The sequence below is a fragment of the Balaenoptera borealis genome (assembly GCF_965194805.1).
Source record: "Balaenoptera borealis genome assembly, chromosome: X".
Taxonomy (NCBI): domain Eukaryota; kingdom Metazoa; phylum Chordata; class Mammalia; order Artiodactyla; family Balaenopteridae; genus Balaenoptera; species Balaenoptera borealis.
The window spans coordinates 83,819,649-83,845,478 of NC_138881.1; the positions used below are offsets into that span (position 1 = coordinate 83,819,649).

The 25,830-nt window shown below is 36.1% G+C and overlaps 2 long non-coding RNA genes across 2 annotated transcripts in view; both read right to left on the minus strand.

Annotated features, from left to right (window-relative positions):
• The window catches only part of LOC309620829, a 443,526-nt gene that overhangs the window by 245,353 nt on the left and 172,343 nt on the right, over nt 1–25,830 (minus strand). The gene's annotated exons all lie outside the window — the stretch shown is intronic.
• Nucleotides 1,508–25,719, minus strand: LOC309620822. Its single transcript, XR_014239670.1, has 2 exons — nt 14,904–25,719; nt 1,508–9,461 (listed from the first exon to the last, which is right to left on the minus strand). It is a non-coding gene; the product is annotated as an uncharacterized lncRNA (long non-coding RNA).

The window sequence follows — 25,830 nt, forward strand, 5'->3', positions numbered from 1 at the left end:
ATCACTGAAGAAATCAAAGAGGAAATCAAAAAACACCTAGAGACAAATGACAATGAAAACACGATGATCCAAAACCTATGGGATGCAGCAAAAGCAGTTCTAAGAGGGAAGATTATAGCAATACAAGCTTACCTCAAGAAACAAGAGATATCTCAAAAAAACAATCTAACCTTACACCTAAAGGAACTAGAGAAAGAAGAACAAAGAAAGCCCAAAGTCAGCAGAAGGAAAGAAATCATAAAGATCAGAGTAGAAATAAATGAAATAGAAAGAAAGAAAACAATAGCAAAAATCAATAAAACTAAAAGCTGGTTCTTTGAGAAGATAAAAAAAATTGATAAACCACTAGCCAGACTCATCAAGAAAAAGAGGGAGAGGACTCAAATCAATAAAATTAGAAATGAGAAAGGAGAAGGTACAACAGACACCGCAGAAATACAAAGCATCCTAAGAGACTACTACAAGCAACACTATGCCATTAAAATGGTCAAGCTGGAAGAAATGGACAAATTCTTAGAAAGGTATAATCTTCCAAGACTGAATAAGGAAGAAATAGATAATGTGAACAGAGCAATCACAAGTAATGAAATTGAAACTGTGATTAAAAATCTTCCAACAAACAAAAGTCCAGGACCAGATGGCTTCACAGGTGAATTCTATCAAACATTTAGAGAAGAGCTAACACCCATCCTTCTCAAACTCTTCAAAAAATTTGCAGAGGAAGGAACACTCCCAAACTCATTCTTTGAGGCCACCATCACCCTGATACCAAAACCAGACACAGATACTACAAAAAAAGAAAATTACAGACCAATATGACTTATGAATATAGATGTAAAAATCCTCAACAAAATACTAGCAAACAGAATCCAACACCACATTAAAAGGATCATACACCATGATCAAGTGGGATTTATCCCAGGGATGCAGGGATTCTTCAATATATGCAAATCAATCAATGTGATATACCATATTAAGAAATTGAAGAAGAAAAACCATATGATCATCTCAATAGATGCAGAAAAAGCTTTTGACAAAATTCAACCCCCATTTATGATCAAAACACTGCAGAAAGTGGGCATAGAGGGAACCTAACTCAACATAGTAAAGGCCATATACAACAAACCCACAGCAAGCATCATTTTCAATGGTGAAAAACTGAAAGCATTTCCTCTAAGATCAGGAACAAGACAAGGATGTCCACTCTCGCCACTATTACTCAACATAGCTTTGGAAGCCCTAGCCACGGCAATCAGAGAAGAAAAAGAAATAAAAGGAATACAAATAGCAAAAGAAGAAGTAAAACTGTCACTGTTTGCAGATGACATGATACTATATATAGAGAAGCCTAAAGATGCCACCAGAAAACTACTAGAGCTAATCAATGAATTTGTTAAAGTTGCAGGCTATGGAATTAATGCACAGAAATCTCTTGCATTCCTATACACTAATGGTGAAAAATCTGAAAGAGAAATTAAGGAAACACTCCCATTTACCATTGCAATGAAAATAATAAAATACCTAGGAATAAACCTACCTAGGGAGACAGAAGATCTGTATGCAGAAAACTATAGGACACTGATGAAAGAAATTAAAGATGATGCAATCTGATGGAGAAATATACCATGTTCTTGGATTGGATGAATCAGCATTGTGAAGATGACTATACTACCCAAAGCAATCTACAGATTCAATGCAAGCCCTATCAAATTACCAATGGCATTTTTTACAGAACTAGGACAAAAAATCTTAAAATTTGTATGGAGACACAAAAGACCCCGAAGAGCCAAAGAAGTCTTGAGGGAAAAAAACAGAGCTGGAGGAATCTGGCTCCCTGACTTCAGACTATACTACAGAGCTACAGTAATCAAGACAATCTGGTACTGGCACAAAAACAGAAATATAGATCAATAGAACAGGATAGAAAGCCCAGAGATAAACCCACACACCTATGATCAACTAATCTATGACAAAGGAGGCAAGGATATACAATGGAGAAAAGACAGTCTCTTCAATAAGTGGTGCTGGGAAAACTGGACAGCTACATGGAAAAAAATGAAATTAGAACACTCCCTAACGCCATACACAAAAATAAACTCAAAATGGATTCGAGACCTAAATGTAAGACCGGACACCATAAAACTCTTAGAGGAAAACATAGGAAGAACATTCTTTGACATAAATCACAGCAAGATCTTTTTTGATCCCCCTCCTAGAGCAATGGAAATAAAAACAAAAATAAACAAATGGGACCTAATGAAACTTCAAAGCTTTTGCACAGCAAAGGAAATCATAAACAAGACGACAAGGCAACACTTAGAATGGGAGAAAATATTTGCAAATGAATCAATGGACAAGGGATTAATCTCCAAAATGTATAAACAGCTCATGCAGCTCAATATTAAAAAAACAAGCAATCCAATCTGGAAATGGGCAGAAGACCTAAGTAGACATTTCTACAAAGAAGACATACAGGTGGCCAAGAAGCACATGAAAAGCTGCTGTACATCACTAATTATTAAAGAAATGCAAATCAAAACTACAATGAGGTATCACCTCACACCAGTTAGAATGGGCATCATCAGAAAATCTACAAACAACAAATGCTGGAGCGGGTGTGGAGACAAGGGAACCCTCTTGCACTGTTGGTGGGAATGTAAATTGTTGCAGCCACTATGGAGAACAGTATGGAGGCTCCTTAAAAACTAAAAATAGAATTACCATATGATCCAGCAATCCCACTACTGGGCATATACCCAGAGAAAACCATAATTCAATAAGACACATGCACCCCAATGTTCATTGCGGCACTATTTACAATAGCCAGGTCATGGAAGCAAGCTAAATGCCCATCGACAGTCAAATGCATAAAGAAGATGTGGTACATATATACAATGGAATATTACTCAGCCATAAAAAGAAACAAAATTGGGTCATTTGTAGAGACGTGCATGGGTCTAGAGACTGTTATGCAGAGTGAAGTAAGTCAGAAAGAGTAAAACAAATATCGTATATTAACGCATATATGTAGAACCTAGAAAAATGGTACAGATGAACCAGTTTGCAGGGCAGAAATTGAGACACAGATGTAGAGAACAAATGTATGGACAGCACAGGGGGAACGTGGTGGGGGGTGGGCTGGGGTTGGTGGTGCAATGATCTGGGGGATTAGGATTGACATGTATACACTAATATGTATTAAATGGGTAACTATTAAGAAGCTGCTGTATAAAAAAATAAATAAAATAAAATTCAAAAAAAAAGAATAAATGGAAAGATGTTGAAGATACAGGACAAAATGGGAATAATTGATGGAATGAAGAGCTGGAGGAGATGGAAACAGCACAGGTGGAGAGATTTTCTTAGTTGATTTCTCTGTAATGGAGAGACTATTTATATGCTCAAATATAGATACGTTATAACATGGAGGGAATAATACTGAGAGACTTTAGACTCAATAGCCTCTATATTATCTCTGAAAAAAGAAGTGAAGGCAGAGGCAAGGGAAGGGAAGGGAGCTTGAAAAGAATAGTATTAAAGGTTTGAATTAACCACTGAAGGAAATAGAGGGAAATGATCACCATTTTTTAGTTAACTCACAGGCCATTATTTTGGTTCATTATTATAGGATACTCAGACGGAACCTTGGTTTCAAGTTTATAACTTTAGTTTTCTCCTATTTTTCAAAATAAAGTTATCACATATCATTATTTAGATAATTCATATTATTGTTCATCCATGAGAATCAACATTCTGTTATTTGCAAAGTGGTAGGAACAAAGTACACTCTCACCGAAAGCATAAATGTTCTTCTATAAACTATTCTTTTCAGGTTCCAATATAAGTAATATGTCAGCCTTGTAAAATAGATTAGGAGTGTTTTTCTTTTATTATTTTATGAAAGAGTTTGAGTAAGACTAAAATCATCTGTTCATTGAATTTCTCTGGAAACATTTTAAAGTCTGGTTTCTTCTGGAATTTTTTTTTTAATGTCTATTGAATTTATTTAATGGATTTAGGGTTATTCAGCTTTCTATTTCTTCTTGAGTCTGTTTCAATAATTTGTATTTCTAGAAATTTACTCATTCATTTTAGTTTTCAAATTTATTATCAAAATTTCTATATACTATCCTCTTATCTCTTTAATATCAACAACTATAGTTATATTTCACTTTTCAGTCCTAATATTTTTTATTTGTACCCTTTCTCTCTCATTCTTAATATTATTTATTTGTGCCCTTTCTCACTCTTTTTTCCCTTGCTTAATTCCATTAGAAGTTTGTCATTAAAAAAATCTTGTCAAAGAACAAACTTATACCTTTGTCAATACTCTTTGTTTGCTTCCTATTCCATTAAATGTTAGTCTTCATTTTTTTCTTTTCTTCTACTTTCCTTTGATTTATTTTGCTATTCTTTCTCTAAGTTCCTGAGATCTATGGTCTAATCATTATTTTCAACCTTACTTCTTTCATAATATACCAATTTAAGGCCATACAATTTCTTCAAAATACCACTTTAGGTGCATCCATATGTTTGGATGCATAATGTTTTCATGATCATTCAGTTCTAAGTATTTTCACATTTTTATTATGAAGTTTTCTTTGATCTATGAAATAGTTGGAATTTTGTTTGTTTTAAATTTTCAATAATGGGCTTCTTGTTATATATAAAAACATGTATGATTTTATTTCTTTTGGATATATATCCATTAGTGGGATTGTTGGATCACTTGGTTGTTCTACTTTTAATTTTTTGAGGAAACTCCATACTGTTTTCCATAATGGTTTTGCCAATTAACATTGCTACTAACACTATGTAAGTGTTCCCTTTTCTTCCCACTCTGTTATCTCTTGTATCTGGATAATAATCATCCTAACAGGTGTGAAGAATCTTAAAAAGTTGAACTCAGAGGACCAGAGAATAGAACAGTGGTTACCAGGGGTTAGGGGGTAGGGAAAATGGAGAAATGTTGATCAAAGGGCACAAACTTTCTGTTATAAGATAAATCAGTTTTGGGGAATCTAATGAATACCATGGTGACTATAGTTAATAATACTGTGTTGTGTACTTGAAATTTTCTAAGAGAGTAGATCTTAAGCCCTCTCACCTCAGCAGTCAAACAAAAAAACAAAACCTCACACAACTATGTGAGGTGATAAATGTGTTAATTAACTTGATTATGGTAATCATTTCACAATGTATACATATAGCAAATTATCTTATTGTACACCTTAAATATATACTGTTTGTATTTGTCAATCATACCTCAGTAAAGCTGGAAAAAAAATAAATGACAACATAAATCCTTAAAAATATGTGATTTTGACTTAATTATATTATAGTCAAAGAGTGTGGTCTGTATGGTACTAATCCTTTCACATTTCAAAACTTACAGTTCAAATCATCTGTATCCCTATTTGTTTTTAAAAATCTACTCAAATTTTCTATTACAGAGACAATTATGTTGAAATATCTCATGAGGATGACAGATTTATAAACTTCTTTCTATAATTCTGCCGTTGTTTTCTCTTTTGGGAGCTATGTTACTAGGTTAACACACATTTGAAATTGCTTTATCATTTTGGTGAATTAGACCTTTGTTATTATGTAGTGACTCTCTTTACCTCTAGTACAGAATTTAAAAAATTTTTTTTTAATTACTAAATTCTATTTTGTATGGTACTAATGTATCTGCAGTCACTTTCTTTGGGTTACTGTTGTGTAGTACAATGTTTTCATCATTTAACTTTAACCTTTTTGTATATTCTTTGACAAAGTATATAATTGGGTTTAAAAAAAAAAAGTTCAGTAGAACAATCATGTGTCTTTTAGCTGAAGAGTTTAGTCCATTTATATTGGCAGTGATTACTGAGATATTTACATTTATTTAAATGATCTTATGTACTTTCTATTTGTCCTATTTTTTCTATTTCCTTTGTTTCTACTTTCTTGTAATCTTTTGGGCTGAATTTTATTTTAAATTTTCAGTGATTACCTAGCTATTTTAATATACTTATTTTAACCTAGCAAATTCTACAATCAGTCAACATTGTTATCCTCTAGCTGAACTACACAAAGAATTTTTAATACTTTACTTCTCATGATTCCCCTTCCAATGCTACATAACTGCAGTGATAATAAAAATCCTTGTATCTACCTTCTGACTTTATTGAAAATGTGTCAAGTGGTTCACTGTTAGCACTTATGTTATACTCTTTATCAAACTATGAAAGTATCTTTCTATTCAAATCATATAATTTTTATCACATACTTTTTGTTTCACTGAAGTGGTAATGGCTGCCTGGACCATTGAGAAAGTCTCTGAGGCTGACTCCAGGCTTAGTAAGAAAAAGTGGAATACCTAATTAATGCAGTCTCCTGTGGGCATGTTGGGAATAGAATGGCAACATGTGTGCTATGTCACCTTGGAAAGCATAAATTAGTGATGAAATGAAATGGAACATGGAGCAGGCATGCTTTGATTTGGGATGGGTATGAGAGCAGGGAAACAGGGCATAAGGCTCTTTGGACAGAAAAGGTGAAATAGCTTTGTGAGTGTCCTGGGCAGCTAGAATATGAGCAGTGAAGCTAGTTCCTGGGAAAGGCAGGAAATGGACAAGGCGGGCAGTTTTCAAAGACAAATTATTCATGTTTGAATTTTTTTTAATGATTGTCCTTAGAAGGAAAAAATAAGGTGTACTCCTCTCCTGTGGCAGCTCCTATATCCCTGCTCTCTACTCCCCAGGTTAATGAAGAGATCAGCAAGTCACCTGCTGCTTTGTATTATCTGTTCTATTGTTCCTCTTCATTAGTGTGGATAACAGAGAGTAGAATGCAGTGCATCTTGGAGGCAATACAGCGGGATATTACATACATGCTCATCAGCAGCCAAAATCACAGCATCTTTTTCTAGTGAATCTGCAAATAACCAGTCCTTCAGGTACTTCTGTAATTTTTGCCAAATGTTGCACTTTTGAAAGCTTCATTAATCCAGCCCCATTAGGATGGGTAGGGTGAATGAGTTTATGGCTGTGGAAGGTGAAGTAGCAGAATTTGCAGCTCTTAAGAACATTGCTGGCATTCATTTATGATGATAAAGTATAAGTGATATTAAAATTCGCTACAAAATATTATAAAAGAAAAGTAAAAGAGCACCAAATACATGGTGAATTTAATAATAAAATACTTAAAACCCAACAAATGCTTATTTACCGAAATTAATGACTCTGAAATGACAAGCCCCCCATTTGTCTTAGAATCACATATGCATAGCTCTAGCATTGCAGGCAAGGGAGAAGCTGAAAGCAAACACGGGACATTCTGGAAGGAAAGAAGCTATATATATTCAAAGGAGAAATATGATTGAAAAAGTCATTAGTACTGCAAGAGATTTTCATCCACACTTGACCTTTTCCTGAAATGAGAATGCTCTGTTTTATGGTGAGAAATATTCTGTTTAGAAATATCAAACATTGGTGTTTGGGGAGGAATGGTTCAGGCAGCCACTATAAGTCAAGATGAGGTTTGATGATCCAGAGCCATAACCCTTGGGCTTGGATTTTTGTTTATGATCAATAGATATAACATCAAAAAGATGTTCCTTGAAAATATCCTATCATGTTTGTCCTTCATTTTCATTTCATTTTGTCCTTCCTTTGATTCACCATTTGTCTTTAGTCTTTTCTGCCCTGCTGCTAGAAATGACTGCTGGGGAAATAAAGTATGAAATACGTAACCTCATGTGGGCCAGGCAGCTTTCTTTTTCTTGATTTGTCCATTTTTATGTGTCAACCTGCACAGGTGTACGCTGTGACCAAAGGCTAAAAGAGTAGCACATATTATGTAGAGCAATAGATTTTATGAAGGGAGCTTTTTGCGTCCAAAGCAATACAACCAACAGATTTAATCAAGTTTTTGCTGTGATGAGGTTTTGAGAGCTGTAACCAGTTCTGAGAGTAAAGAAGTACTATTTGGAAACAAATTACAACTCTTGTCTTTATGACATGTATCAATTTACACACAAGCTGCATAAATCACTTTTTATATTTTTCTGTAATGGAAAAATACTGCAGGGCATTTTAATAACCAATAAATTATATGTTTAATGAACCAGAGCAAAATATAAATGGTATGAATCAAACACTCTTAAGAATGAGGACCGGGTATTGACTTGATAGAAATTCTGATCACATAGGCTAAAGGCTATTAGATCCACACAATTCAAGAGAGTAAATGCTTATACTTCATCTATGATCATCCACATGAAAATTCTTCTTGGGCTTTATCTCTTATTTGCAGACCTCACTTATTTACTGCTTATATTATTCTTCAAACAAATCAGGAGTGAAAGCAAAGGTTTTACCTTTAACCTTTTACAAGTATTACTGCAAGAAGTTATATAGTAAATCTATCAGGCCTGGTGAATTGGTAGAGAAAGCTTCTCTGAACTGCTTATGCAAAGCAAATATTACGTTTGACGTCACATTTGAAGCATGTGAGGTTCCACTGATAAGGGAAGGTATCACAGAGCCAAGTAAGTACCTTCTTAGCTTTCAGATATATGAATGGCATTCATTCTGGGGGCCCTTAACAAGGTGAGAGAAATTGGGTGAGAGAAGTGAGTAAACTTGAATCGTTGTGATAGGAGTTAATATGGGCTATTTCATCGCTGCCCTATCCTCTTATATGCAGGATCACATATGTCCATGTACTGTAACAATAGAGAAGAATATTTTACCTAAAATTTACTGATGCTATTTTTGCTTCTTATTAAAGAACAGTGAAGTGGTATAGTTTAAAGAAAACAAGGCTGGAGTACAAAAGACATGGGTCTTGCAAATCACTAATGAGAGTGCCACTAACTAGCTGTTTAACTCTGGCCAAATCATCTCACTTGAGCTTCCATTTTCTCATCTATAAAATGAGGGAGTCAGACAAGGTGATGAGTAAATAGTTTTTTGGTTTTTTTTTCTTATCTATTTGGTCTTTGTTGGAAGTCTCAGATTTTGTGTATGAAATGCGGTAAAGTTGTATCCTGTTTTATAAAATAGTCATATTACAGAAACGTTGTGTACATTCACTCTTTCTTTCCCTCAGTGTGTGTGTGGGGAATCCAGTCATAGTCTGAGCACAATAGGGGAGGCTGGTCTTTAAAGGAAACCTGTGATGATTCTTTGTGAAGCAAATAAACCTTTGCAATGCAAATGTTTGCATTACAATGCTACTATTTTGCAAGTTTCCACTTTACTATATCCCGTTTGCTTGCTCCAAAGTAAAACTAACCTTTACATAATAATGAAAACTCACACCCAATATATATTTATCAATTTTATCCTAGGGGAAAATTTCTCTTCCTCCCCTGTGCTCCCAGATATTTACTGACCATGCCACTTACTTAGACATTTGCCATAAGAACAACTGTCATTTATTGGTGAAGAGTTTAGTCTCTGAAGTCAGACAACCTAGGTTTTTTTTTTTTTTTTTTTAAGATTTTTAGAAATTTCGTGTAATGTCTGAAACATTTATATTAACATATTTCCATACATATTTCCATACAAATACAAATATAAGATTTTTAGAAATTTCATGTAATGTCTGAAACATTTATATTAACATATTTCCATACATATTTCCATACAAATACAAATATAAGATTTTTAGAAATTTCATGTAATGTCTGAAACATTTATATTAACATATTTCCATACAAATAACCCAATGAAAGTTTAGTATTAGTTGTTTTGTTTGTTTTTTTTTATACTGCAGGTTCTTATTAGGCATCAATTTTATACACATCAGTGTATACATGTCAATCCCAATCGCCCAATTCAGCACACCACCATCCCCACCTCACCGCAGTTTTCCCCCCTTGGTGTCCATATGTCCATTCTCTACATCTGTGTCTCAACTTCTGCCCTGGAAACTGGCTCATCTGTACCATTTTTCTAGGTTCCACATACATGCATTAATATACGATATTTGTTTTTCTCTTTCTGACTTACTTCACTCTGTATGACAGTCTCTAGATCCATCCACGTCTCAACAAATGACTCAATTTCGTTCCTTTTTATGGCTGAGTAATATTCCATTGTATATATGTACCACTACTTCTTTATCCATTCATCTGTTGATGGGCATTTAGGTTGCTTCCATGACCTGGCTATTGTAAATAGTGCTGCAATGAACATTCGGGTGCATGTGTCTTTTTGAATTACGGTTTTCTCTGGGTATATGCCCAGTAGTGGGATTGCTGGGTCATATGGTAATTCTATTTTTAGTTTTTTAAGGAACCTCCATATTGTTCTCCATAGTGGCTGTATCAATTTACATTCCCACCAACAGTGCAAGAGGTTTCCCTTTTCTCCACACCCTCTCCAGCATTTGTTGTTTGTAGATTTTCTGATGATGCCCATTCTAACAGGAGTGAGGTGATATCTCATTGTAGTTTTGATTTGCATTTCTCTAATAATTAGTGATGTTGAGCATCTTTTCATGTGCTTTGTGGCCGTCTGTATGTCTTCTTTGGAGAAATGTCTATTTAGGTCTTCTGCCCATTTTTGGATTGGGGTGTTTGTTTCTTTGATATTGAGCTGAATGAGCTGTTTATATATTTTGGAGATTAATCCTTTGTCCGTTGATTCATTTGCAAATATTTTCTCCCATTCTGAGGGTTGTCTTTTCGTCTTGTTTATGGCTTCCTTTGCTGTGCAAAAGCTTTGAAGTTTCATTAGGTCCCACTTGTTTATTTTTGTTTTTATTTCCATTACTCTAGGAGGTGGATCAAAAAAGATCTTGCTGTGATTTACGTCAAAAAGTGTTCTTCCTATGTTTTCCTCTAAGAGTTTTATAGTGTCCAGTCTTATATTTAGGTCTCGAATCCATTTTGAGTTTATTTTTGTGTATGGTGTTAGGGAGTATTCTAATCTCATTCTTTTACATGTAGCTGTCCAGTTTTCCCAGCACCACTTATTGAAGAGACTGTCTTTTCTCCATTGTATATCTTTGCCTCCTTTGTCATAGATTAGTTGACCATAGGTGCGTGGGTTAATCTCTGGGCTTTCTATCCTGTTCCACTGATCTATGTTTCTGTTTTTGTGCCAGTACCATATTGTCTTGATTACTGTAGCTTTGTAGTATAGTCTGAAGTCAGGGAGTCTGATTCCTCCAGCTCCATTTTTTTGCCTCAAGACTGCTTTGGCTATTCAGGGTCTTTTGTGTTTCCATACAAATTGTGAAACTTTTTGTTCTAGTTCTGTGAAAAATGCCATTGATAGTTTGATAGGGATTGCATTGAATTTGTAGATTGCTTTGGGTAGTATACTCATTTTCACAATGTTGATTCTTCCAGTCCAAGAACATGGTATATCTCTCCATCTGTTGGTATCATCTTTAATTTCTTTCATCAGTGTCTTATAGTTTTCTGCATACAGGTCTTTTGTCTCCCTAGGTAGGTTTATTCCTAGGTATTTTATTCTTTTTGTTGCAATGGTAAATGGGAATGTTTCCATAATTTCTCTTTCAGATTTTTCATCATTAGTGTATAGGAATGCAAGAGATTTCTGTGCATTAATTTTCTATCCTGCAACTTTACCATATTCATTAATTAGCTCTAGCAGTTTTCTGGTGGCAGTTTTAGGATTCTCTATGTATAGTATCATGTCATCTGCAAACAGTGACAGTTTTACTTCTTCTTTTCCAATTTGTATTCCTTTTATTTCTTTTTCTTCTCTGATTGCCGTGGCTAGGACTTCCAGAACTATGTTGAATAATAGTGGTGAGAGTGGACATCCTTGTCTCGTTCCTGATCTTAGAGGAAATGCTTTCAGTTTTTCACCATTGAGAATGATGTTTGCTGTGGGTTTGTCATATATGGCCTTTATTATGTTGAGGTAGGTTCCCTCTATGCCCACTTTCTGGAGAGTTTTTATCATAAATGGGTGTTGAATTTTGTCAAAAGCTTTTTCTGCATCTATTGAGATGATCATATGGTTTTTATTCTTCAGTTTGTTAATATGGTGTATCACATTGATTGATTTGCGTATATTGAAGAATCCTTGCATCCCTGGGATAAATCCCACTTGATCGTGGTGTATGATCCTTTTAATGTGTTGTTGGATTCTGTTTGCTAGTATTTTGTTGAGGATTTTTGCATCTATATTCATCAGTGATATTGGTCTGTAATTTTCTTTTTTTGTAGTGTCTTTGTCTGGTTTTGGTAACAGGGTGATGGTGGCCTCATAGAATGAGTTTGGGAGTGTTCCTTCCTCTGCAATTTTTTGGAAGAGTTTGAGAAGGATGGGTGTTAGCTCTTCTCTAAATGTTTGATAGAATTCACCTGTGAAGCCATCTGGTCCTGGACTTTTGTTTGTTGGAAGATTTTTAATCACAGTTTCAATTTCATTACTTGTGATTGGTCTGTTCATATTTTCTGTTTCTTCCTGATTCAGTCTTGGAAGGTTATACCTTTCTAAGAATTTGTCCATTTCTTCCAGGTTGTCCATTTTATTGGCATAAAGTTGCTTGTAGTAGTCTCTTAGGATGCTTTGTATTTCTGCAGTGTCTGTTGTAACTTCTCCTTTTTCATTTCTGATTTTATTGATTTGAGTCCTCTCCCTCTTTTTCTTGATGAGTCTGGCTAATGGCTTATCAATTTTGTTTATCTTCTCAAAGAACCAGCTTTTAGTTTTATTGATCTTTGCTATTGTTTTCTTTCTTTCTATTTCATTTATTTCTGCTCTGATCTTTATGATTTCTTTCCTTCTGCTGACTTTGGGTTTTGCTTGTTCTTCTTTCTCTAGTTTCTTTAGGTGTAAGGTTAGATTGTTTACTTGAGAATTTTCTTGTTTCTTTAGGTAGGCTTGTATAGCTATAAACTTCCCTCTTAGAACCGCTTTTGCTGCATCCCATAGGTTTTGGGTCGTCGTGTTTTCATTGTCATTTGTCTCTAGGTATTTTTTTTATTTCCTCTTTGATTTCTTCAGTGATCTCTTGGTTATTTAGTAACGTATTGTTTAGCCTCCATGTGTTTGTCTTTTTTACGTTTTTTCCCCTGTAATTCATTTCTAATCTCATAGCGTTGTGGTCAGAAAAGATGCTTGATATGATTTCAATTTTCTTAAATTTACTGAGGCTTGATTTGTGACCCAAGATGTGATCTATCCTGGAGAATGTTCCGTGCGCACTTGAGAAGAAAGTGTAATCTGCTGTTTTTGGATGGAATGTCCTATATATATCAATTAAATCTATCTGGTCTATTGTGTCATTTAAAGCTTCTGTTTCCTTATTTATTTTCATTTTGGATGATCTGTCCATTGGTGTAAGTGAGGTGTTAAAGTCCCCCACTATTATTGTGTTACTGTCCATTTCCTCTTTTAGAGCTGTTAGCAGTTGCCTTATGTATTGAGGTGCTCCTATGTTGGGTGCATATATATTTATAATTGTTATATCTTCTTCTTGGATTGATCCCTGGATCATTATGTAGTGTCCTTCCTTGTCTCTTGTAACATTCTTTATTTTAAAGTCTATTTTATCTGATATGAGTATAGCTACTCCAGCTTTCTTTTGATTTCCATTTGCATGGAATATCTTTTTCCATCCCCTCACTTTCAGTCTGTATGTGTCCCTAGGTCTAAAGTGGGTCTCTTGTAGACAGCATATAGATGGGTCTTGTTTTTGTATCCATTCAGCAAGCCTGTGTCTTTTGGTTGGAGCCTTTAATCCATTCAAATTTAAGCTAATTATCGATATGTATGTTCCTATGACAATTTTCTTAATTGTTTTGGGTTTGTTTTTGTAGGTCCTTTTCTTCTCTTGTGTTTCCCACTTAGAGAAGTTCCTTTAGCATTTGTTGTAGAGCTGGTTTGGTGGTGCTGAATTCTCTTAGCTTTTGCTTGTCTGTAAAGCTTTTGATTTCTCCATCAAATCTAAATGAGATCCTTGCCGGGTAGAGTAATCTTGGTTGTAGGTTCTTCCCTTTCATCACTTTAAGTATATCATGCCACTCCCTTCTGGCTTGCAGAGTTTCTGCTGAGAAATCAGCTGTTAACCTTATGGGAGTTCCCTTGTATGTTATTTGTCGTTTTTCCCTTGCTGCTTTCAATAATTTTTCTTTGTCTTTAATTTTTGCCACTTTGATTACTATGTGTCTCGGTGTGTTTCTCCTTGGGTTTATTCTGTATGGGACTCTCTGCGCTTCCTGGACTTGGGTGGCTATTTCCTTTCCCATGTTAGGGAAGTTTTCGACTATAATCTCTTCAAATATTTTCTCTGGTCCTTTCTCTCTCTCTTCTCCTTCTGGTACCCCTATAATGCAAATGTTGTTGCGTTTAATGTTGTCCCAGAGGTCTCTTAGGCTGTCTTCATTTCTTTTCATTCTTTTTTCTTTAGTCTGTTCCGCAGCAGTGAATTCCACCATTCTGTCTTCCAGGTCACTTATCCGTTCTTCTGCCTCAATTATTCTGCTATTGATTCCTTCTAGTGTAGTTTTCATTTCAGTTATTGTATTGGTCATCTCTGTTTGTTTGTTCTTTAATTCTTCTAGGTCTTTGTTAATCATTTCTTGCATCTTCTCAATCTTTGCCTCCATTCTTATTCCGAGGTCCTGGATCATCTTCACTATCATTATTCTGAATTCTTTTTCTGGAAGGTTGCCTATCTCCACTTCATTTAGTTGTTTTTCTGGGGTTTTTTCTTGTTCCATCATCTGGTACATAGCCCTCTGCCTTTTCATCTTCTCTGTCTTTCTGTAACTGTGGTTTTTGGTCCACAGGCTGCAGGATTGTAGTTTTTCTTGCTTCTGTTGTCTGCCCTCTGGTGGTTGAGGCTATCAAAGAGGCTTGATGGGAGGCTCTGGTGGTGGGTAGAGCTGACTGTTGCTGTGGCGGTCAGAGCTCAGTAGCGACAACCTACGTTTTTGATCTGGTTCTGTTGCTTACTAGCTGGACAGCTTTGACCAAAGTACTCACTGTTGCTGACCCTCAGTTTCCTCATCTATAAGTATGAGATAACAATAGCACTGGTGGTGTTCATGTAAGGATTAAATATGACAAAAGACATTAAGTACTTCACCTAGAGTCTGGTACATAATATGTGCTTATTGAATTTGAGCTATTAACATTCCCAAACACTTCTTGTATTGTGAGTTTTCTCTTTATGTCAACAATATACACAGTTCATTTTACCAGGATTGTAAACTCCGTGAAGCCAGGGAACATATATAATGCTTCTTTGTATAGTATCCTTCACACAGCCTCACAGAATGTCTTGAATTAAGTAGGTATCCAATATATATTTATTTTTACTAGTTCTTCCTGATTCACACTGGAGAGATTTTTATCCAATTTAAAATAGACCGTGACTAAGAACAAGGATGTAAGTGGTGGTATTAAGATCTTTAAAACTGAAAAAAAAAAAAAGATACAAATGAACTTATTTACAAAACAGAAATAGACCCATAGACATATGGCTACCAAAGGAGGAAGCAGTGGAGGGGGGATAAATTAGGAGGTTGAGATTAAGAGATACACACTACTATGTAAAAAGTAGATAACCAACAAGGACCTACTGTATAGCACAGGGAACTCTACTCAGTATTTTGTAATAACTTATAAGGGAAAAGCATCTGGAATAAAATACACATATAAGTATAAATGAATCACTTAACTGTACACCTGAAACCAACACAACATTGTAAATCAACTATACTTCAATAAAATATATCTATACATCTATATATCTATGGAAGACATTTTTTAAAAAGATCTTTAAAGTTGCAAGAAAGAGACATACCAGATTACCCCTAAGGATGGAGGTTTATTGAAAGGATCCATGAGAAAATGAGGACGTGAGGTCACTCATGAGGGGCATAGTCACTCTGGTTACTGATATTTCCGAGGCTTCGATATCTGCCTGGGTGTGAATCCTGGCTCTGCCACTTCCATGCCATGTGACCTTGGGAAGTTGCTGAAGCTCTTAGTGTCCTAGTTTATTTATCTCTAAACTGCGGATAAAAATAGAATCCACCTCATAGGGATGAATGAGGATTAAACAAGATAATGCATATATAATGCTTATTGCGGTGCCCGACCCTTGGCAGATTCTCAATAACTGGTAGCTACTTCATAGCAGCAGCATCAGTAACAGTCATAGTAGTAATAGTAATAGCTGCTGTTATTGTAGTTATTATTGCACTTGAAATAGAAAACAGAATATAACTTAGTGTCATTCAGGATAATGTCCTGAGCTCAAAAGATTTGCCTTCTCTTTTTCACCTAGTGTGTGTACTTCCCAAAATAGAGGATTTGATGGGGTTGGTTGGACAGTCAAAATCAGCTCAGGAATAGGGGTACTCCCTCCTGCCCAACTTCTCTTGTGATTGTCTTTAGGTAACCCACTAATTCCCAGTTAAATGTACCGGGGCTAGCTTAGCAGGGTTGTTTTTAACTCTCTAATACACACACTGGATGTACACTGGCAAGGGAAAACAAACAGATGAACCAAAATTGGACCATTTTCCTCAATAGGAGTCTATTTCCAAGTTGGACACTTTGCTTTCATGGGCTCTTCTTTGAGCTAATTCCAGTCTAGTGACCTTCTTAAATAGTTAGATCTGAAAGAAACACATCTTCTTACAAGCACATGCTCATTTTTTATTCCACGCCTTTTCACATCAAGACTCCTTGAGCTATTTCTTCCCTTGTTTCCCCCAGTGCGAGCTTCCTTGAAGCTCCTGAGACTGTCAGTCACAGCATGGAATCAAATGAATATCATATAATTAAATCACATAGAACATAAAAACCTGTGTGCTAGGATATTAGTAGTCTGGGTTTCCAGAAGTCATGCTGCTTCATTCTATACCAACTAGCTCTGTAAGGTCCAGATAGAATGAGTTAGTTATTCAGGATGAATGAAAAATCTCCAAGGATTCCCATTGTGAAGTCCTTCACTCTTTATCAAAGGAGACAGGCCTGTGGATTGCTAGGAAATAAAATGAGGCTTCTGAGGTCCAAAGTTACTTTAAAGTTCCATTGTTACTAGTCCTGCCTTGAATACCATGTTTGTATTTTAAATATTTACTCTTTCTCCATTGAAGCAGTTCAATTTATGTCTACATCTTCCATTTTTCAAAATTAACTTAAGCTTCATCTTGATGGATTTCTGACAGCTCTTCTTCTATAAGACTTTTTGATAGTTTTGGTCACAGTTGAAGCAAAATTTTGTTTAAAACTCATATTTAAGACATGAACTACTAGCAGATAGAGGACATAGGCATGCTGGAGATAAATATGTCATGACATCAGATTATGTCCAACAGGTTTTATAGCTGAAGGAGCTATTGGGGAGAAGTGGCTGCCATCCTGCTTCTCAGAGTCCTTTTGGGCTTGATATCAGCCACAGAGCTACCATTCAGGTCAATAGGCTTCTTGTGATCAACAATGTCAAAACAGCTTAACAATCTCAAATAATCAGCATCCTCTACAGAAGACTCTGAGCCAGGGTGAATAATGTTTTGGGGGTAACAGTGATAACTTCTATTTCATACCTGAAACAAAGCTGCAAACAACAGAGAAGAGAAAGTGAAATTACCCAGAATAGTCTTGTTCTCAAGGTTCCAGGAAACTATTCAGCATCTCCTGGTAGGTGATTCAAACTCACCACTGTCCATAATCGTCTGGTTTTTCTTAAACGGATAGCAATCCATGGCTTGGGCTGTGCTATTTTCAAAACAAATCAAAATCATGAAAGGAACCCAACTGCTGCTTAGTGACTGCTCTTAACCAAGAGCTGGACAATGTGGCCTCATATGACATCGCTATTAATTGTATTGGTTAACAGCCTTAATTAATACCCTTCCTTGACAAGGTGCTTTCCCCACTCTCTCTCTCTATATCACAGTGGGAAAATCAGTCTACATACACAGTTACACTGGTTCCTTTTCTATTTCTCAGGATAGCCCTAGTATTCCAGATTTAATCCCCAAAAGCTTTGCTTTCACAGATGAACAAAAAGTGCCCCATGTTGAGATAAAACAATTTTAAGACACTTAGAATTGCACCGTTTATTTCAAAATCATAGTATTATATTTTTCTAAATATTTGTTTTGAAGAGACACTCTTTACATTCTGCCTTTCATCCAATGCAGGTGTTGCTTGTACCCAAAAAAGAGGAACACTGGCCCTGATCATTTTTAAATTTTAAGATGCATCTACTTTTTTTCTATAGAAGGCTGCGTTATTCTATCAGCACTTTTTAGAAACATGATCTCAGAGCTCAACTCTGATTGTTTTCTATTATATTCGATTTCCTTAAACAACAGTCAACTGTCTGGAGGTGAATAGGTAGATCTTGACATTAACAAAGGCTAAAAGGCAGAATTGAGAAATGTATTACCTAAAATTCTCCTAGGTTTTTTTCCTTTATTTATTTGGGTGGATTATAATCTGCCAGCTGCTTTAAGATACTCACGATGGTCAACGGAAATTTACTAACCTTATGCCAGCAACTGTCAACCCAGTGGTCCTTGTACTACAGGCAGACAAATGACAAAAGAGAACTCTCAAAGCCCAGAGGGAGCAAAGCTCAGTACAACTGGCAGGTTACTGAGACAGCTACGGAGGGAAATTACATAGGGTTATGGTTCTACTTATGAACCTAACTATATTAAAATAAGGTTGGAACCTCAAGGGGCTTACCTTACTGACCTGCAGAGAGTTTGCTGCATTTGCCTTTTTGTCAGAGGTATTCATCATCTATATTTGTATTAAATGTACTTTATCCACCATGATAAAGGAGAAAGTAAGCCGAAAACATACTTTTGTTATTCCAGATTGCCACAAAGCATAAATAGACTCATGATAGAACAAAGAAAACATTTTTGAAGGGCATCAGCAATTACAGTGCTGTGAGAAGGGAGAGGGGAAACGAAACTAGTAATGGAGAATGGTAAGAAGAGAAAAGGAAAAGAAATTGCTCTCCTGGAGCTTCATAGTGGGTACACATTTCTTCTCACAGAAGGTGAAGCCAATGTGGTAAAGAAGATACAGATACTCAAAGCCTGGGCAATGGAATTGAAAACGAAAAATCTTGATAGAAAAGAGATTCTGAAAAGAAGAGATTTTACACCACTGGAACTTTTCTGTAGGCAGTAGGCTTGTTCCACAGAAGTTGAATCAAGTTCTTCTAAAAAAGTGGAATAATTAGGACAATCCAAAAGCATTTGGGAATGTAGAGAAAAGGGCTGTTGGCCAAAGAGGAAAGATGTAAGGTAATGAGGCAGAAGATAGACGGGCTCCAGGCTAGACATTTACAACTGGTCTCCTGTTCACACTTCCTGGGGTGAGAAAAAGATGGGTTTCAGGCCAGACATTCACTACTAGTCCCCTGTTTACATTTCCTGAGGCGAGAGACCAATGGGCTCCTGACTGTATATTTATGACTGGACTCCTGTCTACATTTTGAGATCTGCATTTCGATATAAGAAACAATAACAGAAATAGGATAGATAACCGGACATTGGACATTTTTATGGCAGGGATAGAGAGGGGCTAAACCCTGTTAAAAGATCAAGAGGTCATACATTTCCCATCTTTGGGGCAAGTGAGGCACTACACATGTGCAAAAGTCTTCACGGGGTCAAAAAGGCAGGGGAAACCAGACCATAATAAGTTTTGCCTTTGCCCCTCCCAGACGCCTTTGCGATGAAATCCATCTTGACTGAGGGGGTGTGTGCGCACCCAGGGGAGGGTCCAGAGACAAATTAGCCATGTGGTCAAAACAATACGATTGGCCAAGAAGACAAAGACCTGGATGACTGCCCCCCTTAAAAAGGATATAGACTTCCCAAAGGCACGATTCTAGCTACTCTCTTGCTGTGTTCACCAGTGCATTTTTCCGCATGTACTCTGCTTTTCTAATAAACACTTTACTCTCTTCTATATTTTCCATCACCTTGTCAGATTCATCCTTTCAAGGTAGACAAAGGACTGGGGACTGAGACTCTAGCCACTGGCCTTGTGGTCTAGTGGTTAAGATCCTGGTTTCCATGCAGGCAATCTGGGTTCAATTCCCAGTTAGGGAACTAAGGTCTGTTTCCAGCTGCTGCTTACTGCAAGCTCATGCTCACTGCTGCATGCTTCCAAAATCAGTCAGCTCTTTGGTAACATTTTTGAGAGATGTAGAAGTAGCTGGATACAGGCCTATCATGCATGGCCTTTCAATAGGCATGTTACATTAATGAAGGATTTCTTATGGTAAGGCCCAAATCAGAAAGAATCTTGGATTTTTTTTGGGGAAAAAAATCACATTGTAAATCCAAGATGCCATGGTTTTCTTAGGGAGTAAATGTAATATAGTAGAAAGGCCATAGAGTTTGACTTCAGCTTTTGACAGATTGAGGATCAAATCCTGGCTCAGCCGCTCAGTTAAATGCATGAATTTGGGCAAGCTACTTTCTCTCAGCTTCAGTTTCTTCATCTAGTAAATGTGAAAAATTATAGCTGTGTCACAGTTCTGTTGTGAGAAGTAAATGATGTATCATGTAAAGAGTCTAATCATTAACTCATAATTGGAATGTAATAAATGGTATATATTTTTGGTTATTATACATTTTCAGGTAAAGGCAAGATGTGGTTTATGATGGGAAATGACTGGATGCTCAATACATTTCAGAGGCAAGTGAATTTGGTAACCATTTACAAAGGAAATAAAAGAAATAAAACAAATACAATACAAAAGCCCACGTGGTTTTTGGAAGTAATATATATTACCTACTCTGACCACAGAAGATTCTTTCTGTAGGCTGAATGATTTGGAATGAATTGGACAATTACGTCAACTTTTCCTAAGATGAAGTTAACACTTTAGGGTGCTGTTTATCATGCAGAGTATAAAAATTATCATGGAAAAGGATTCAAACCCATATGTTTTATTTTGTTTTCCTCTGATAAACTTTATCATGAAAATGAATTAATAGTGCCACTTTCTTCTAATTAAATCTTTGTCATAAGCAAACAATATCAGAATTTTAATGCCACATCTATGCTTCAAATTCATACTCTTTTTCCTTTTTAATATTCTCTGTTTACATTGTTTGACATGTTATAGTATTTCTCAAACTGCTCAAACCATACAAACATGAAAATTGGATGTGAGGTCACAAACATGGCTGATGATTATTCCATTGTTTTGATAATTTCAAAGCAGTCCCAACAGAACTCACTCCCATTTCGTCACTACATTGTTGCAAGTTCGAGTTTCTCTTCAATTATAATAAGTATTAATACATTCCAATGATTGTCATAAAGGTACAACTTAGCACACATTACAGTGCTAAAAAGGAACACATGTTTACTTCTACTATGTTTCAGGGACGTCTATATTTGTTTATAGCTATATGTGTTCCTTATAAGATACCATTTTGTTTCTCCATATTGTAGAGAACTTCCATGAAACAAGAACTGTAAAAATCACATTTGTCCATTTTGCTTTACAACATTGTGACAAAGAACCTTGAGGGACACTTCTATTTCATATTCTTGTACCCCCAGTGGCTGCAAAATTTCCAAGGGTAGGATTTAGAGGATGTAATTGAAAGCAAAAACAGTAGTCTGGGATTCTACTTAGTAACTGTGTGACTTTGGGGCCATCACTTAATACCTATGGGTTTCAGTTGACTTTTCTGTAAAAGGAGGGACTTGTCTTGGGGTGATTGATCCTGAAAGCCTCTTCTAACTTCAAATTTTGTATGTTGGGATAAGGGAGTTGAATTTCTCAGAGGAGGGAATTCTCTTCATGATTTAGTCTGAAAGAGAGAATCTGCAGGTCTGCACAAGATGCTTCTTTTCTAACCCAATTTTCTTGTTATGTGAAAATTCCTCTTTCTTTGGTGAAAGAAGACAATCCAGGGGGAAAAGGCTCTATTTAATATTAGTGGTGTACTCATGTGATATTGCAATATCCAAAGCATATTTTCACATGTTCCAGAGGTGTGGGCAATCACTTTTGTGGTTTGGGGTTTCTCAGTGATACTGAGGTATGAAGTATAGAAACAATCTTAAAACCCCATCTGCAGTTCTGTGGTTGTGACACTCTAATCTAGAACATTCCACGCTTGTTAATCCAAATACAGTTTAATGAAAAGTCTGTCACCTACAGTAGCCTTAGGGAACAAAGATTTAACCAATTTTTCTCAGTAAAAGTAAGTTCACTAAAAATACATTTTGATTTAAAAATTATAATGGTAATAAATGTGTGTTATAACAAGAAAAGCAACACAGAGATGCATTCAAAAAAAAAAAAAACCTTAAACATTGACATCCACATACAAAAAAATGAACCTAGGTCCATACCTTACACCCTTCACAAAAATTAACTCAAAATGGATCAGAGACCTAAATGCAAAGTGCTAAACTGTAAGACTCTGAGATGATAACACAGGAGAAAACCTAGATGACATTTGATATGGTGATGCCTTTTTAGGTACAACACCAAAGACATGATCTATGGGTTTCCCTGGTGGCACAGTGGTTGAGAATCTGCCTGCCAATGCAGGGGACACGGGTTCGAGCCCTGGTCTGGGAAGATCCCACACGCCGTGGAGCAACTAGGCCCATGAGCCACAACTACTGAGCCTGTGCATCTGGAGCCTGTACTCCGCAACGAGAGGCCACGATAGTGAGAGGCCCACGCACCGCGATGAAGAGTGGCTCCCGCTTGCCACAACTAGAGAAAGCCCTCGCACAGAAACAAAGACCCAACACAGCCAAAAATAAATAAATTAATTAATTAATTAAAAAAAAAAGACATGATCTATGAAACAAATAATTGATAAGGTGGGCTTCATTAAAATTAAAAATTTCTGCTCTGTGAAAGACAATATTGAGCATTAGAAGACAAACCACTGACCAGGAGAAAATATTTCCAAAAGACACATCAGATGAAGGACTGTTATGCAAAATATGCCAAGAACTCTTAAAACTCAATAAGAAGAAAACAATCAACTTAATTATAAAAAGGGACCTTAAACATGGATATCCTTAACATACATCTCACCAAAGAAGATATACAGATAGCAAATAAAACAATAATAAGACACTACTACATGCCTATTAGAATGACCAAAATCTAAAACACTGACAATACCAAATGCTAGTGAGGATGTTGCGCAACAGGAACTCTCATTCATTGCTGGTGGGAATGCAAAATAGTACAGCCACTTTGGAAGACAGTTTGGCAGTTTCTTACAAAAGTAAACATACTCTTACCATGTGATCCAGCAATTGCATAACTTGGTATTTACCTAAAGGAGTTGAAAACTTATGTTCACACAAAACCCTGCACATGGATGTTTATAGTAGCTTTATTCAGAATTGTCAAAACTTGGAAGCAACCAAAGTGTTCTTTAGTATGTGAATGGATAAATAAGCTGTGGTACATCCAGAAAGTGCAATATTATTCAGTGTTAAAAGGAAGTGAAGAAATAACAATATTGTATTGTATATTTGAAAGTTGCTAAGACAGTAGGTCTTAAAACTTTTCACAAGAAAAAAATATTTGCAACTATGTGAGGTGATGGATGTTAAATAAACTTAATGTGGTAATCATTTTGCAATGTATACATATATCTAATCATTATGTTGTACACCTTCAACTAATACAATATTAGATGTCAATTATATCTCAATAAAACTGGGGAAAAAAAGAAATGAACTATCAATCCATGAGAAGACATGGAAGAAACTTAAATGTATATTACTAAGTAAAAGAAGTTGAGCTGAGAAGGCTACAACTGCGTAATTCCAATTATATGATATTCTGGAAAAGGTAAAAGTATAGAAACAATAAAAATATCAATAGTTGTTGGGGGCGAGGGGGAGGAGATGAATAGGTAGAACACAGAGGATTTTTAGGGCAGTGAAAATACTCTGTATGATACTATAATGGTCTATACATGTCATTATACATTTGTCCAAATCTATAGAATGGAGTACACCAAGAGTGAACCCTAAGGTAAATTGTAGACTTTGGGTGATGATATGTCAATGTAGGTTCATCCTTAGCAAAAAATGTACCATTCTGGTGAGTGATGTTGATAAAGGGGGAGGTTATGTATGTGACGGGGCAGAGGGTTTATGGGAAATCTCTGTACTTTCCTCTCCATTTTATTGTAAACCTGAAACTGCTCTAAAATGATAAAGGCTTAAAAAAATTTAAACATCTCTCTCCACTCCCACTACCTGTTTCTCTTCACCAAGGTAACCAGTGTTAACCACTCTGGGATGTTTTCTTCACCACCTTTCATTGTGCTCATGCAAGCACATGTAAGTAAGGTCTTTTTCCAATTTATACAGGATGTCATAAAACTCAAGGTGACTAAAGAAACATGACTCTCTTCAGTGACTACCAACATTTCTCTGATTGGCAAAGTCCTTCTTACATATAGCTTATCTTCCCCTGAGCTCAGTCCCAGATCTCAGTCTCCTTTGCTATTTGTAGGATTCCCATTCCTTAAAAATAAAAAGCCATTCATTTCTGAAGAAAGCATTCTCTTGGGGGCCATGAGTAAGCACAGCACTTCCTTTCTAGTAGCTATAATGTTTACTGTAGATATAAAATTTACTTTCCACACTATAATATTTGAATGATTTTTGTACCTAAACATTTAGCCCTATTGTGGGATGTTCAGAGCAGATTCAAAAGTTTCTTTTGTAGTGGTTTTACAAAGAGGGAACAAGAAACATGTTCAGGTGAAGAAAAGTAGTTAGCTGATCACAATCTCACTTCCAAAGTGTTAGTTAGCCACTCACACCGTGCACCAACTTTGATCTTATTTGTAACTACATGTGTTAGTGATAGAAACAAAATGGAGATTATGAGAGGGTTAGAAATGCTATATTACAAACTGGGTTGGAAGGTATCCTTTATATTATTTGACCATAGAGGTGGTCTAGTTACTGTGGTATATATAGCCCTGATCTAAGTGATCAGTAAAAAATAATTTACATATCAGGGTTTCTCAAGGAAATAATAGGTTTTGACTAGAGAAGCAGGTTCATTCTATGCACACAATGTTGACCCTGAAATGTCACTCCCTAGATATGGTTTATAACTGGATGAAAAGCTAGCTCAGCAAGAAGTCAGGACTTCTGTATAATATAATGATGTGAATTTTTTTAACCTAATGGGACTCTGCATGACAAAAATTTTTAAGATGATAATAGTACTAGATATATTATGATCTGCTAGTTAAACCCCCAGGAGGAAAGAATCCTTCTATATAATGTTGCCATAAGAGTTACCAGAAGATTTATAGCTTTTGCAGGATGAGTTTAATATTTATCTAAATTAGAGGTGGAGAATCTGGAATAAAGCAAGAGATTACCGCAATTATGGCGAATCCTCAGGCTTCCGGATGTCTAAAGGATAGAAGTGTAATTGCCTTCTGGTAGACCCCAGGATGAACACAGTTTTAATTGGCATAATTAAAAGGGGAATTAAAAATGCATACTGAGCACCTTAAAAGAATCTCAGTGAGAGTGCAAAGGAACCAAGATGGCAGAGTAGAAGGACGTGCTCTCACTCCCTCTTGTGAGAATACCAGAGTCATGGCTAGCTGCTGGACAATCATCGACAGGAGGACACTGGAGCTCACCAGAAAGGGTACCCCACATCAAAAGACAAAGGATAAGCCACAATGAGATGGTAGGAGGGGTGCAATCACAGGAAAATCAAATCCCATAACTGCTCGGTGGGTGACTCACAGACTGGAGAACACTTGTACCACAGAAGTCCACCCACTGGAGTGAAGGTTTGAGCCCCACATCAGGCTTCCCAACC